The sequence below is a fragment of the Gobio gobio genome (assembly GCF_949357685.1).
Source record: "Gobio gobio genome assembly, chromosome: 10".
Classification (NCBI taxonomy): Eukaryota; Metazoa; Chordata; class Actinopteri; order Cypriniformes; family Gobionidae; genus Gobio; species Gobio gobio.
In genome coordinates this window covers 21,643,678-21,661,473 of record NC_137116.1, presented here as the reverse complement: position 1 = coordinate 21,661,473, position 17,796 = coordinate 21,643,678, and positions in this window count along the sequence as shown.

Genomic DNA, 17,796 nt, shown 5'->3' with positions numbered 1-17,796 from the left:
GAGTTTTGTATGCATTGCATTGCAAAAGAACGAATCTCTTCAATGCACAACGTGTTATTTTATGCAATGAATGCAAACGCACTAATATCTTTAATGCACAAGGTTTTTTATGAATTGCATTGCATTGCAAAAGCACTTATCTCTTCAATGCACAACGTTTTGAATATTTATTTTATGCAATGAATGCAAACGCACTTATCCCTTTAATGCACAAGGTTTTTTGTACGCATTGCAATGCAAAAGCACGAATCTCCTCAATGCACAAGGTTTTTTATGCAATGCATTGCATTGCATTACAAAAGCACAAATCTATTCAATGCACAACATGTAAAAGGCATTCAAAAGCATTTATCTCTTCAATGCACGAGTTATTTTATGCAATGAATGCAAACGCACTAATCTCTTTAATGCACAAGGAGTTTTGTATGCATTGCATTGCAAAAGAACGAATCTCTTCAATGCACAACGGGTTATTTTATGCAATGAATGCAAATGCACTAATCTCTTTAATGCACAAGGTTTTTTATGAATTGCATTGCATTGCAAAAGCACTTATCTCTTCAATGCACAACGTTTTGAATATTTATTTTATGCAATGAATGCAAACGCACTTATCCCTTTAATGCACAAGGTTTTTTGTACGCATTGCAATGCAAAAGCACAAATCTCCTCAATGCACAAGGTTTTTTATGCAATGCATTGCATTGCATTACAAAAGCACAAATCTATTCAATGCACAACATGTAAAAGGCATTCAAAAGCATTTATCTCTTCAATGCACAAGTTATTTTATGCAATGAATGCAAACGCACTTATCTCTTTATTGCACAAGGTTTTTCTGCATTGCATTGCAAAAGTACGAATCTCTTCAATTCACAAGGCTTTTTGTACGCATTGCAATGCAAAAGCACGAATCTCTTCAATGCACAAGTTATTTTATTTAATAAATGCAAACGCACTAATCTCTTTAATGCACAAGGTTTTTTATGCAATGCATTGCATTGCATTACAAAAGCATTCATCTCTTCAGTGCACAAGTTATTTTATGCAATGAATGCAAACGCACTAATCTCTTTAATGCACAAGGTTTTTATGCATTGCATTGCATTGCATTACAAAAGAACGAATCTCTTCAATGCACAACGTGTTATTTTATGCAATGAATGCAAACGCACTATTCTCTTTAATGCACAAGGTTTTTATGCATTGCATTGCATTGCATTACAAAAGAACGAATCTCTTCAATGCACATGTTATTTTATGCAATGAAGACAAACGCACTAATCTCTTTTCTGCACAAGGAGTTCTGTATGCATTGCAATGCAAAAGCACAAATCTTTTCAATGCACGAGTTATTTTATGCCATGAATGCAAACCAACTAATCTCTCTAATCTCTAATCTCTCTCATGAATGCAAACCAACTAAAACTAAACGCACTAATCTATTTAATGCACAAGGAGTTTTATATGCATTGCATTGCAAAGGAACGAATCTCTTCAATGCACAACATGTAAAAGGCATGCAAAAGCATTTATCTCTTCAATGCAGAACGGGTTATTTTATGCAATGAATGCAAATGCACTAATCTCTTCAATGCACGAGTTATTTTATTTAATAAATGCAAACGCACTAATCTCTTTAATGCACAAGGTTTTTTATGCAATGCATTGCATTGCATTACAAAAGCACAAATCTCTTCAATTCACAACATGTAAAAGGCATGCAAAAGCATTTATCTCTTCAATTCACAACGAGTTATCTTGAACTTTCTATACATACTCATAGACTGCTTCTGATGTTACATCGTGCATACAGTAGTTCATATTTTGACCTATTGAACGTATTTCAGGCCAAAGAGGCTTTGATCTTGAATTTCCTATGTAGACTAATTGAGGCCTTCTGATGTCTCTTCACCCATGCAATAGTCCAATTTTGACCTATTGAACATATTTCAGGCCAAATAGGCCTTGATCTTGAATATTCTATATAGACTAAATAAGGACTTCTGATGTCTCATCAACCTAACAATAGTCCAATTTTGACCTATTGAACAAATTTCAGGCCAAAGAGGCCTTAATCTTGAATTTCCCATATAGACTAATTGAGGCCTTGTGATGTCTATTCAACCATGCAGAAGTCCAATTTTGACCTATTGAACGTATTTCAGGCCAAAGAGGCCTTAATCTTGAACTTTCTATACATACTCATAGACTGCTTCTGATGTTACATCATTCATACAGTAGTCCATATTTTGACCTATTGAACGTATTTCAGGCCAAAGAGGCCTTAATCTTGAACTTTCTATACATACTCATAGACTGCTTCTGATGTTACATCATTCATACAGTAGTCCATATTTTGACCTATTGAACGTATTTCAGGCCAAAGAGGCGTTGATCTTGAATATCCTTTATAGACTAATTAAGGCTTTCTGAAGTTACATCATGCATTTAGTAGTCCATATTCTGACCTATTGAACGTATTTCAGGCCAAAGAGGCTTTGATCTTGAATTTCCTATATAGACTAATTGAGGCCTTCTGATGTCTGGTCAACCATACAATAGTCCAATATTGACCTGTTGAACATATTTCAGGCCAAAGAGGCTTTAATCTTGAATTTCCCATATAGACTAATTGAGGCCTTCTGATGTCTCATCAACCATACAATATCCAATTTTGACCTATTGAACATATTTCAGGCCAAAGAGGCTTTGATCTTGAATTTCCTATATAGACTAATTAAGGCCTCCTGATGTCTCGTCAACAATATAGTAGTCCATATTTGACATACTTAACTTTTTTCAGGCCAAAGAGTTCTCAATATTGAATTTCCTATATACACTAATTGAGGCCTTCCGATGTCTCATCAACCATACTCTAGTCCAATTTTGACATATTGAACAAATTTCAGGCCAAAGAGGCCTTAATCTTGAACTTTCTATACATGCTCTTAGACTGCTTCTGATGTTACATCATTCATACAGTAGTCCATATTTTGACCAATTGAACGTATTTCAGGCAAAAGAGGCGTTGATCTTGAATATCCTTTATAGACTAAATAAGGCTTTCTGAAGTTACATCATGCATTTAGTAGTCCATATTCTGACCTATTGAACGTATTTCAGGCCGAAGAGGCTTTGATCTTGAATTTCCTATATAGACTAATTGAGGCCTTCTGATGTCAGGTCAACCATACAATAGTCAAATTTTGACCTGTTGAACATATTTCAGGCCAAACAGGCTTTAATCTTGAATTTCCCATATAGACTAATTGAGGCCTTCTGATGTCTCATCAACCATACAATATCCAATTTTGACCTATTGAACATATTTCAGGCCAAAGAGGCTTTGATCTTGAATTTCCTAAATAGACTAATTAAGGCCTCCTGATGTCTCGTCAACAATATAGTAGTCCATATTTGACATACTTAACTTTTTTCAGGCCAAAGAGTTCTCAATATTGAATTTCCTATATACACTAATTGAGGCCTTCCGATGTCTCATCAACCATACTCTAATCCAATTTTGACCTATTGAACAAATTTCAGGCCAAAGAGGCCTTAATCTTGAATTTCCCATATAGACTAATTGAGGCCTTCTGATGTCTCATCAACCATACTGAAGTCCAATTTTGACCTATTGAACATATTTCAGGCCAAAGAGGCCTCGATCTTGAACTTTCTATACATACTCATTGACTGCTTCTGATGTTACATCGTGCATAAAGTAGTTCATATTTTGACCTATTGAACGTATTTCAGGCCAAAGAGGCTTTGATCTTGAATTTCCTAAATAGACTAATTAAGGCCTCCTGATGTCTCGTCAACAATATAGTAGTCCATATTTGACATACTTAACTTTTTTCAGGCCAAAGAGTTCTCAATATTGAATTTCCTATATACACTAATTGAGGCCTTCCGATGTCTCATCAACCATCCTATAGTCCAATTTTGACATATTGAACAAATTTCTGGCCAAAGAGGCCTTAATCTTGAACTTTCTATACATGCTCTTAGACTGCTTCTGATGTTACATCATTCATACAGTAGTCCATATTTTTACCTATTGAACGTATTTCAGGCCAAAGAGGCGTTGATCTTGAAAATCCTTTATAGACTAATTGAGGCTTTCTGAAGTTACATCATGCATTCAGTAGTCCATATTCTGACCTATTGAACGTATTTCAGGCCAAAGAGGCTTTGATCTTGAATTTCCTATATAGACTAATTGAGGCCTTCTGATGTCTCGTCAACCATACAATAGTCCAATTTTGACCTGTTGAACATATTTCAGGCCAAATAGGCCATGATCTTGAATATTCTATATAGACTAAATAAGGCCTTCTGATGTCTCATCAACCATACAATAGTCCAATTTTGACCTATTGAACATATTTCAGGCCAAAGAGGCTTTGATCTTGAACTTTCTATACATACTCATTGACTGCTTCTGATGTCACATCGTGCATACAGTAGTTCATATTTTGACCTATTGAACGTATTTCAGGCCAAAGAGGCTTTGATCTTGAATTTCCTATATAGACTAATTAAGGCCTTCTGATGTCTCGTCAACAATATAGTAGTCCATATTTTACGTACTTAACTTTTTTCAGGCCAAAGAGTTCTCAATCTTGAATTTCCCATATAGACTAATTGAGGCCTTCTGATGTCTCATCAACCATACAATATCCAATTTTGACCAATTGAACATATATCAGGCCAAATAGGCGTTGATCTTGAAAATCCTTTATAGACTAATTGAGGCTTTCTGAAGTTACATCATGCATTCAGTAGTCCATATTCTGACCTATTGAACGTATTTCAGGCCAAAGAGGCTTTGATCTTGAATTTCCTATATAGACTAATTGAGGCCTTCTGATGTCTCGTCAACCATACAATAGTCCAATTTTGACCTGTTGAACATATTTCAGGCCAAATAGGCCATGATCTTGAATATTCTATATAGACTAAATAAGGCCTTCTGATGTCTCATCAACCATACAATAGTCCAATTTTGACCTATTGAACATATTTCAGGCCAAAGAGGCTTTGATCTTGAACTTTCTATACATACTCATTGACTGCTTCTGATGTCACATCGTGCATACAGTAGTTCATATTTTGACCTATTGAACGTATTTCAGGCCAAAGAGGCTTTGATCTTGAATTTCCTATATAGACTAATTAAGGCCTTCTGATGTCTCGTCAACAATATAGTAGTCCATATTTTACGTACTTAACTTTTTTCAGGCCAAAGAGTTCTCAATCTTGAATTTCCCATATAGACTAATTGAGGCCTTCTGATGTCTCATCAACCATACAATATCCAATTTTGACCAATTGAACATATATCAGGCCAAATAGGCCTTGATCTTGAAAATCCTTTATAGACTAATTGAGGCTTTCTGAAGTTACATCATGCATTCAGTAGTCCATATTCTGACCTATTGAACGTATTTCAGGCCAAAGAGGCTTTGATCTTGAATTTCCTATATAGACTAATTGAGGCCTTCTGATGTCTCGTCAACCATACAATAGTCCAATTTTGACCTGTTGAACATATTTCAGGCCAAATAGGCCATGATCTTGAATATTCTATATAGACTAAATAAGGCCTTCTGATGTCTCATCAACCATACAATAGTCCAATTTTGACCTATTGAACATATTTCAGGCCAAAGAGGCTTTGATCTTGAACTTTCTATACATACTCATTGACTGCTTCTGATGTCACATCGTGCATACAGTAGTTCATATTTTGACCTATTGAACGTATTTCAGGCCAAAGAGGCTTTGATCTTGAATTTCCTATATAGACTAATTAAGGCCTTCTGATGTCTCGTCAACAATATAGTAGTCCATATTTTACGTACTTAACTTTTTTCAGGCCAAAGAGTTCTCAATCTTGAATTTCCCATATAGACTAATTGAGGCCTTCTGATGTCTCATCAACCATACAATATCCAATTTTGACCAATTGAACATATATCAGGCCAAATAGGCCTTGATCTTGAATATTCTATATAGACTAAATAAGGCCTTCTGATGTCTCATCAACCATACAATAGTCCAATTTTGACCTATTGAACAAATTTCAGGCCAAAGAGGCCTTAATCTTGAATTTCCATAATATAGACTAATTGAGGCCTTCTGATGTCTCGTCAACCATGCAGAAGTCCAATTTTGACCTATTGAAAATGTTTCAGACCAAAGAGGCCTCGATCTTGAACTTTCTATACATACTCATTGACTGCTTCTGATGTTACATCGTTCATACAGTAGTTCATATTTTGACCTATTGAACGTATTTCAGGCCAAAGACGCTTTGATCTTGAATTTCCTATGTAGACTAATTGAGGCCTTCTGATGTCTCTTCAACCATACAATAGTCCAATTTTGACCTATTGAACATATTTCAGGCCGAAGAGGCTTTGATCTTGAATTTCCTATATAGACTAATTAAGGCCTTCTGATGTCTCGTCAACCATACAATAGTCCAATTTTGACCTATTGAACATATTTCAGGCCAAAGAGGCCTTAATCTTGAATTTCCCATATAGACTAATTGAGGCTTTCTGATGTCTCATCAACCATACTGAAGTCCATTTTGACCTATTGAACATATTTCAGGCCAAAGAGGCTGTGATCTTGAACTTTCTATACATACTCATAGACTGCTTCTAATGTTACATCATTCATACAGCAGTCCATAGAGGCGTTGATCTTGAAAATCCTTTATAGACTAATTGAGGCTTTCTGAAGTTACATCATGCATTCAGTAGTCCATATTCTGACCTATTGAACGTATTTCAGGCCAAAGAGGCTTTGATCTTGAATTTCCTATGTAGACTAATTGAGGCCTTCTGATGTCTCTTCAACCATACAATAGTCCAATTTTGACCTATTGAACATATTTCAGGCCAAATAGGCCTTGATCTTGAATTTCCCATATAGACTAATCGAGGCCTTCTGATGTCTCATCAACCATAAGGAAGTCCAATTTTGACCTATTGAACATATTTCAGGCCAAAGAGGCCTCGATCTTGAACTTTCTATACATACTCATTGACTGCTTCTGATGTTACATCGTGCATACAGTAGTTCATATTTTGACCTATTGAACGTATTTCAGGCCAAAGAGGCTTTGATCTTGAATTTCCTATGTAGACTAATTGAGGCCTTCTGATGTCTCTTCAACCATACAATAGTCCAATTTTGACCTATTGAACGTATTTCAGGCCAAAGAGGCGTTGATCTTGAATTTTCTATATAGACTAATTGAGTCCTTCTGATGTCTCGTCAACCATACAATAGTCCAGTTTTGACCTGTTGAACATATTTCAGGCCAAAGAGGCTTTAATCTTGAATTTCCCATATAGACTAATTGAGGCCTTTTGATGTCTCATCAACCATAGAATATCCAATTTTTACCTATTGAACATATTTCAGGCCAAATAGGCCTTGATCTTGAACTTTCTATACATACTCATAGACTGCTTCTGATGTTACATCATTCATACAGTAGTCCATATTTTGACCTATTGAACGTATTTCAAGCCAAAGAGGCGTTGATCTTGAATATCCTTTATTGACTAATTAAGGCTTTCTGAAGTTACATCATGCATTTAGTAGGCCATATTATGACCTATTGAACGTATTTCAGGCCAAAGAGACTTTTATCTTGAATTTCCTATATAGACTAATTGAGGCCTTCTGATGTCTGGTCAACCATACAATAGTCCAATTTTGACCTGTTGAACATATTTCAGGCCAAAGAGGCTTTAATCTTGAATTTCCCATATAGACTAATTGAGGCCATCTGATGTCTCATCAACCATACAATATCCAATTTTGACCTATTGAACATATTTCAGGCCAAAGAGGCTTTGATCTTGAATTTCCTATATAGACTAATTAAGGCCTCCTGATGTCTCGTCAACAATATAGTAGTCCATATTTGACATACTTAACTTTTTTCAGGCCAAATAGGCCTTGATCTTGAATATTCTATATAGACTAAAGAAGGCCTTCTGATGTCTCATCAACCATACAATAGTCCAATTTTGACCTATTGAACATATTTCAGGCCAAAGAGGCTTTGATCTTGAACTTTCTATACATACTCATTGACTGCTTCTGATGTCACATCGTGCATACAGTAGTTCATATTTTGACCTATTGAACGTATTTCAGGCCAAAGAGGCTTTGATCTTGAATTTCCTATATAGACTAATTAAGGCCTTCTGATGTCTCGTCAACAATATAGTAGTCCATATTTTACATACTTAACTTTTTTCAGGCCAAAGAGTTCTCAATCTTGAATTTCCCATATAGACTAATTGAGGCCTTCTGATGTCTCGTTAACTATATAGTAGTCCATATTTGACATAAGTTTTTTCAGGCCAAAGAGTTCTCAATCTTGATTTCCCATATAGACTAATTGAGGCCTTCTGATGTCTCATCAACCATACAATATCCAATTTTGACCAATTGAACATATATCAGGCCAAATAGGCCTTGATCTTGAATATTCTATATAGACTAAATAAGGCCTTCTGATGTCTCATCAACCATACTCTAGTCCAATTTTGACCTATTGAACAAATTTCAGGCCAAAGAGGCCTTAATCTTGAATTTCCCATATAGACTAATTGAGGCCTTCTGATGTCTCATCAACCATACTGAAGTCCAATTTTGACCTATTGAACATATTTCAGGCCAAAGAGGCCTCGATCTTGAACTTTCTATACATACTCATTGACTGCTTCTGATGTTACATCGTGCATACAGTAGTTCATATTTTGACCTATTGAACGTATTTCAGGCCAAAGAGGCTTTGATCTTGAATTTCCTATGTAGACTAAATGAGGCCTTCTGATGTCTCTTCAACCATGCAATAGTCCAATTTTGACCTATTGAACATATTTCAGGCCAAATAGGCCTTGATCTTGAATATTCTATATAGACTAAATAAGGACTTCTGATGTCTCATCAAACCTAACAATAGTCCAATTTTGACCTATTGAACAAATTTCAGGCCAAAGAGGCCTTAATCTTGAATTTCCCATATAGACTAATTGAGGCCTTCTGATGTCTAGTCAACCATGCAGAAGTCCAATTTTGACCTATTGAACGTATTTCAGGCCAAAGAGGCCTTAATCTTGAACTTTCTATACATACTCATAGACTGCTTCTGATGTTACATCATTCACACAGTAGTCCATATTTTGACCTATTGAACGTATTTCAGGCCAAAGAGGCCTTGATCTTGAATTTCCTAAAGAGACTAATTGAGTCCTTCTGATGTCTCGTCAACCATACAATAGTCCAGTTTTGACCTGTTGAACATATTTCAGGCCAAAGAGGCTTTAATCTTGAATTTCCCATATAGACTAATTGAGGCCTTTTGATGTCTCATCAACCATAGAATATCCAATTTTTACCTATTGAACATATTTCAGGCCAAATAGGCCTTGATCTTGAACTTTCTATACATACTCATATACTGCTTCTGATGTTACATCATTCATACTGTAGCGACTATGAGTCAGATAAAATAATAACTCAACGGGGAACTGAATTAAAATGAAAGACTCGAATGACACTATATATTATAAATAATTCAGAATTAATGTTTACCCCTTAACTTATTCGTCCGCCGATATGTAAGAACTTAAAGGGGCCTCTGTTAAAGGGAAACATGTATATTTAGCTCAAATGAATGAATTTAATGAATTCATAGGGAATTTTGAGAGTCTATTTTACAGCCGAGGAAATGACTCTTCTAGCGTTCATTTGAACGGGCCGTAAATATCAACTCTGCAGCGGATATTAATATCCGAACAATAGTGAAACACTATTTAACAGCCAGGTAACTTAGATCGGCAGTTCAAGACATTAAATTGATAAGCACATAACACAAGAACAGTTATCTTTGAATACAAACGGAACTTTATTGATTAATCTAACACATCAAACTAATATCTAACATAAACACACACACTCGCACATTCACACGTTGCAGAAAGGAAGAAGGTGAGGAAAGAATAAGTTCTAAGAGGGAGAAATTATGAAATCCTCAGCAATCTATGCATTTATGAAACATGACCTGAAGAAACCATTGATCAGTAATTTAACCTCCTATCGTTTCTTAGGCAGGGTTGTTACATTTGATCTAATGCACCAGTTCAGCTTGGAATCAAAAAGGCGTTACTTGCGTTTGTGTTTCGCGTGTCGTCTGACAAGGGGGGTTCCCTTTTCCTGGCTGGACAGGGGTTTTCTCGGATCTTTGATTCGCTGAAGGTCTGGTCGACGTCTGGGGAAGCCAACCACGTGGCGTGTTGGTGGCTGGATGAAAGTCTTGTGGGCGTTGTTTGAAGTTGGAGCGCGCTGTTAGAAACTCGTTGTTGAGAGACTTTTGCGGCGAAACTTAACAGAACCCGAGACTTAACGGAAATAAAATAAACTTTAAGTAAAAGAAAGGAAAGTGAGAGAAAAGCAGATGGCCTGAATGAAATCGTTGTTAACCCATTTTCTCTGATGTTGGTCTGTCAGGATAGTCAGACCGTCTCCTGGGAGCTCTCCGTTCAGAACTCACTCTGGTCAAACTGCTAGGACTTAGATCATCTCTGAACTGCGAACAGGGCGCGAACCAGCTCGAACCGAACTGGAACCGAACTTGAGCTGAACTCTGCACTGCTTCTGGTCTGAACTGTACAGAACTGAACTTTTCGTTCGTGTTCTGAGATTAAACTCAAACATTTGCCCATCCCCTGGATGGGTTCTGGCCAATTAGGCTTCAGGGGTGACTGTGTCTCCACCCCTCCCACAAAATTGGGTTAACTATAGAATTTAGTTTCCTGCTCTTAAGCAGAGAGTAAATTTAGACCTAATTTCTTACTATAAGGACATGATCAATTCTATAAAGATTTCATTCAGCTCATCTGTTGGATTATACCCATACGAACACACCGGTATCAAACACAATGCTTTTTCATCCACTCATTCAATAGTTACATAATTGCATGAATTGTGAGTAATATACATGCCTAATAGTCTAACTAACGTGTATTAGTTGTAAACACACTAACAAGTTATGTCGAAGGCTATTTGAATGAAAGTCCAATAATCAGTTATTTGATGTACTCCATAAGCTAACAGTTTCTGTGAGCTTACTTGGAGTTTTTGCAGTGTCGTGGAGTTCATTTACCGGTCATTGCAAAGACAGAGGTCTGGTTGTTTCTTTGTCTTGTGACAACCACGAGCCCTTTGTCCTCTTTTAACTGAGTTTGGTGGCGAGTCCATAGGAAGTCAGAACTAGTAGCTCCGGGCAGAATCAAGCCCCCCATCTCCCTCGTGATCGATGTTCGATTTCCTGGAGCTGAATTGTGCTTTGTGAACGGGGATGTTCATTTGATCGAATCATTGGAAGATTCATTAACTATGTCTGCACCCATAATAGCTACAATACAGTAGTCCATATTTTGACCAATTGAACGTATTTCAGGCCAAAGAGGCGTTGATCTTGAATATCCTTTATAGACTAAATAAGGCTTTCTGAAGTTACATCATGCATTTAGTAGTCCATATTCTGACCTATTGAACGTATTTCAGGCCAAAGAGGCTTTGATCTTGAATTTCCTATATAGACTAATTGAGGCCTTCTGATGTCTGGTCAACCATACAATAGTCCAATTTCGACCTGTTGAACATATTTCAGGCCAAAGAGGCTTTAATCTTGAATTTCCCATATAGACTAATTGAGGCCTTCTGATGTCTCATCAACCATACAATATCCAATTTTGACCTATTGAACATATTTCAGGCCAAAGAGGCTTTGATCTTGAATTTCCTAAATAGACTAATTAAGGCCTCCTGATGTCTCGTCAACAATATAGTAGTCCATATTTGACATACTTAACTTTTTTCAGGCCAAAGAGTTCTCAATATTGAATTTCCTATATACACTCATTGAGGCCTTCCGATGTCTCATCAACCATACTCTAGTCCAATTTTGACCTATTGAACAAATTTCAGGCCAAAGAGGCCTTAATCTTGAACTTTCTATACATGCTCTTAGACTGCTTCTGATGTTACATCATTCATACAGTAGTCCATATTTTTACCTATTGAACGTATTTCAGGCCAAAGAGGCGTTGATCTTGAATATCCTTTATAGACTAATTGAGGCTTTCTGAAGTTACATCATGCATTCAGTAGTCCATATTCTGACCTATTGAACGTATTTCAGGCCAAAGAGGCTTTGATCTTGAATTTCCTATATAGACTAATTGAGGCCTTCTGATGTCTCGTCAACCATACAATAGTCCAATTTTGACCTGTTGAACATATTTCAGGCCAAATAGGCCTTGATCTTGAATATTCTATATAGACTAAATAAGGCCTTCTGATGTCTCATCAACCATACAATACTCCAATTTTGACCTATTGAACATATTTCAGGCCAAAGATGCCTTGATCTTGAACATTTTATACATACTCATTGACTGCTTCTATCGTGCATTCAGTAGTTCATATTTTGACCTATTGAACGTATTTCAGGCCAAAGAGGCTTTGATCTTGAATTTCCTATATAGACTAATTAATGCCTTCTGATGTCTCGTCAACAATATAGTAGTCCATATTTTACATACTTAACTTTTTTCAGGCCAAAGAGTTCTCAATCTTGAATTTCCCATATAGACTAATTGAGGCCTTCTGATGTCTCGTTAACAATATAGTAGTCCATATTTGACATAAGTTTTTTCAGGCCAAAGAGTTCTCAATCTTGAATTTCCCATATAGACTAATTGAGGCCTTCTGATGTCTCATCAACCATACATTTTCCAATTTTGACCTATTGAACATATTTCAGGCCAAATAGGCCTTGATCTTGAATATTCTATATAGACTAAATAAGGACTTCTGATGTCCCATCAACCTAACAATAGTCCAATTTTGACCTATTGAACAAATTTCAGGCCAAAGAGGCCTTAATCTTGATTTTCCCATATAGACTAATTGAGGCCTTCTGATGTCTCATCAACCATACTGAAGTCCATTTTGACCTATTGAACATATTTCAGGCCAAAGAGGCCGTGATCTTGAACTTTCTATTCATACTCATTGACTGCTTCTGAAGTTACATCATACATACAGTAGTCCATATTTTGACCTATTGAACTTATATCAGGCCAAAGAGGCCTTAATCTTGAACTTTCTATACATACTCATAGACTGCTTCTGATGTTACATCATTCACACAGTAGTCCATATTTTGACCTATTGAACGTATTTCAGGCCAAAGAGGCCTTGATCTTGAATTTCCTAAAGAGACTAATTGAGTCCTTCTGATGTCTCGTCAACCATACAATAGTCCAGTTTTGACCTGTTGAACATATTTCAGGCCAAAGAGGCTTTAATCTTGAATTTCCCATATAGACTAATTGAGGCCTTTTGATGTCTCATCAACCATAGAATATCCAATTTTTACCTATTGAACATATTTCAGGCCAAATAGGCCTTGATCTTGAACTTTCTATACATACTCATATACTGCTTCTGATGTTACATCATTCATACTGTAGCGACTATGAGTCAGATAAAATAATAACTCAACGGGGAACTGAATTAAAATGAAAGACTCGAATGACACTATATATTATAAATAATTCAGAATTAATGTTTACCCCTTAACTTATTCGTCCGCTGATATGTAAGAACTTAAAGGGGCCTCTGTTAAAGGGAAACATGTATATTTAGATCAAATGAATGAATTTAATGAATTCATAGGGAATTTTGAGAGTCTATTTTACAGCCGAGGAAATGACTCTTCTAGCGTTCATTTGAACGGGCCGTAAATATCAACTCTGCAGCGGATATTAATATCCGAACAATAGTGAAACACTATTTAACAGCCAGGTAACTTAGATCGGCAGTTCAAGACATTAAATTGATAAGCACATAACACAAGAACAGTTATCTTTGAATACAAACGGAACTTTATTGATTAATCTAACACATCAAACTAATATCTAACATAAACACACACACTCGCACATTCACACGTTGCAGAAAGGAAGAAGGTGAGGAAAGAATAAGTTCTAAGAGGGAGAAATTATGAAATCCTCAGCAATCTATGCATTTATGAAACATGACCTGAAGAAACCATTGATCAGTAATTTAACCTCCTATCGTTTCTTAGGCAGGGTTGTTACATTTGATCTAATGCACCAGTTCAGCTTGGAATCAAAAAGGCGTTACTTGCGTTTGTGTTTCGCGTGTCGTCTGACAAGGGGGGTTCCCTTTTCCTGGCTGGACAGGGGTTTTCTCGGATCTTTGATTCGCTGAAGGTCTGGTCGACGTCTGGGGAAGCCAACCACGTGGCGTGTTGGTGGCTGGATGAAAGTCTTGTGGGCGTTGTTTGAAGTTGGAGCGCGCTGTTAGAAACTCGTTGTTGAGAGACTTTTGCGGCGAAACTTAACAGAACCCGAGACTTAACGGAAATAAAATAAACTTTAAGTAAAAGAAAGGAAAGTGAGAGAAAAGCAGATGGCCTGAATGAAATCGTTGTTAACCCATTTTCTCTGATGTTGGTCTGTCAGGATAGTCAGACCGTCTCCTGGGAGCTCTCCGTTCAGAACTCACTCTGGTCAAACTGCTAGGACTTAGATCATCTCTGAACTGCGAACAGGGCGCGAACCAGCTCGAACCGAACTGGAACCGAACTTGAGCTGAACTCTGCACTGCTTCTGGTCTGAACTGTACAGAACTGAACTTTTCGTTCGTGTTCTGAGATTAAACTCAAACATTTGCCCATCCCCTGGATGGGTTCTGGCCAATTAGGCTTCAGGGGTGACTGTGTCTCCACCCCTCCCACAAAATTGGGTTAACTATAGAATTTAGTTTCCTGCTCTTAAGCAGAGAGTAAATTTAGACCTAATTTCTTACTATAAGGACATGATCAATTCTATAAAGATTTCATTCAGCTCATCTGTTGGATTATACCCATACGAACACACCGGTATCAAACACAATGCTTTTTCATCCACTCATTCAATAGTTACATAATTGCATGAATTGTGAGTAATATACATGCCTAATAGTCTAACTAACGTGTATTAGTTGTAAACACACTAACAAGTTATGTCGAAGGCTATTTGAATGAAAGTCCAATAATCAGTTATTTGATGTACTCCATAAGCTAACAGTTTCTGTGAGCTTACTTGGAGTTTTTGCAGTGTCGTGGAGTTCATTTACCGGTCATTGCAAAGACAGAGGTCTGGTTGTTTCTTTGTCTTGTGACAACCACGAGCCCTTTGTCCTCTTTTAACTGAGTTTGGTGGCGAGTCCATAGGAAGTCAGAACTAGTAGCTCCGGGCAGAATCAAGCCCCCCATCTCCCTCGTGATCGATGTTCGATTTCCTGGAGCTGAATTGTGCTTTGTGAACGGGGATGTTCATTTGATCGAATCATTGGAAGATTCATTAACTATGTCTGCACCCATAATAGCTACAATACAGTAGTCCATATATTGACCAATTGAACGTATTTCAGGCCAAAGAGGCGTTGATCTTGAATATCCTTTATAGACTAAATAAGGCTTTCTGAAGTTACATCATGCATTTAGTAGTCCATATTCTGACCTATTGAACGTATTTCAGGCCAAAGAGGCTTTGATCTTGAATTTCCTATATAGACTAATTGAGGCCTTCTGATGTCTGGTCAATCATACAATAGTCCAATTTCGACCTGTTGAACATATTTCAGGCCAAAGAGGCTTTAATCTTGAATTTCCCATATAGACTAATTGAGGCCTTCTGATGTCTCATCAACCATACAATATCCAATTTTGACCTATTGAACATATTTCAGGCCAAAGAGGCTTTGATCTTGAATTTCCTAAATAGACTAATTAAGGCCTCCTGATGTCTCGTCAACAATATAGTAGTCCATATTTGACATACTTAACTTTTTTCAGGCCAAAGAGTTCTCAATATTGAATTTCCTATATACACTCATTGAGGCCTTCCGATGTCTCATCAACCATACTCTAGTCCAATTTTGACCTATTGAACAAATTTCAGGCCAAAGAGGCCTTAATCTTGAACTTTCTATACATGCTCTTAGACTGCTTCTGATGTTACATCATTCATACAGTAGTCCATATTTTTACCTATTGAACGTATTTCAGGCCAAAGAGGCGTTGATCTTGAATATCCTTTATAGACTAATTGAGGCTTTCTGAAGTTACATCATGCATTCAGTAGTCCATATTCTGACCTATTGAACGTATTTCAGGCCAAAGAGGCTTTGATCTTGAATTTCCTATATAGACTAATTGAGGCCTTCTGATGTCTCGTCAACCATACAATAGTCCAATTTTGACCTGTTGAACATATTTCAGGCCAAATAGGCCTTGATCTTGAATATTCTATATAGACTAAATAAGGCCTTCTGATGTCTCATCAACCATACAATAGTCCAATTTTGACCTATTGAACATATTTCAGGCCAAAGATGCCTTGATCTTGAACATTTTATACATACTCATTGACTGCTTCTATCGTGCATTCAGTAGTTCATATTTTGACCTATTGAACGTATTTCAGGCCAAAGAGGCTTTGATCTTGAATTTCCTATATAGACTAATTAATGCCTTCTGATGTCTCGTCAACAATATAGTAGTCCATATTTTACATACTTAACTTTTTTCAGGCCAAAGAGTTCTCAATCTTGAATTTCCCATATAGACTAATTGAGGCCTTCTGATGTCTCGTTAACAATATAGTAGTCCATATTTGACATAAGTTTTTTCAGGCCAAAGAGTTCTCAATCTTGAATTTCCCATATAGACTAATTGAGGCCTTCTGATGTCTCATCAACCATACATTTTCCAATTTTGACCTATTGAACATATTTCAGGCCAAATAGGCCTTGATCTTGAATATTCTATATAGACTAAATAAGGACTTCTGATGTCTCATCAACCTAACAATAGTCCAATTTTGACCTATTGAACAAATTTCAGGCCAAAGAGGCCTTAATCTTGATTTTCCCATATAGACTAATTGAGGCCTTCTGATGTCTCATCAACCATACTGAAGTCCATTTTGACCTATTGAACATATTTCAGGCCAAAGAGGCCGTGATCTTGAACTTTCTATTCATACTCATTGACTGCTTCTGAAGTTACATCATACATACAGTAGTCCATATTTTGACCTATTGAACTTATATCAGGCCAAAGAGGCCTTAATCTTGAACTTTCTATACATACTCATAGACTGCTTCTGATGTTACATCATTCATACACAGTGATGCCAGTAACGCGTTACTTAGTAACACGTTACTCTAATTTGACCACTTTTTCCAGTAACGAGTAATCTAACGCGTTACTATTTCCAAACCAGTAATCAGATTAAAGTAACTTATCCAAGTCACTGTGAGTTACTTTTTTTGTCATTTTCCTTAGTAAAAATATATATTTTTGCTTTCTTGTTTATTCTCAGCAGGGGTTTTCCTGCATAGAGAATTACGATTACAAATTACTCCGTCAAATTTCTTGCCGCCTCCGTCTTTCGACAAAACTCAAGACAGGCAGTCACTTGCTCAGATTAGGCATGTCATGATAATTAAATAATCATCAGAAATATATATTGTCACATTATCCTTCAGCAATCATTATTAGAATATTATTATTTGCTAGTAGCCTACAAAGTCATCTAAAGCCATTCCATAGCTGAATGTCTTTCCTCCGCTGTAGCTGTCAATCATTCTCCGTTCAGCAAAACTGCG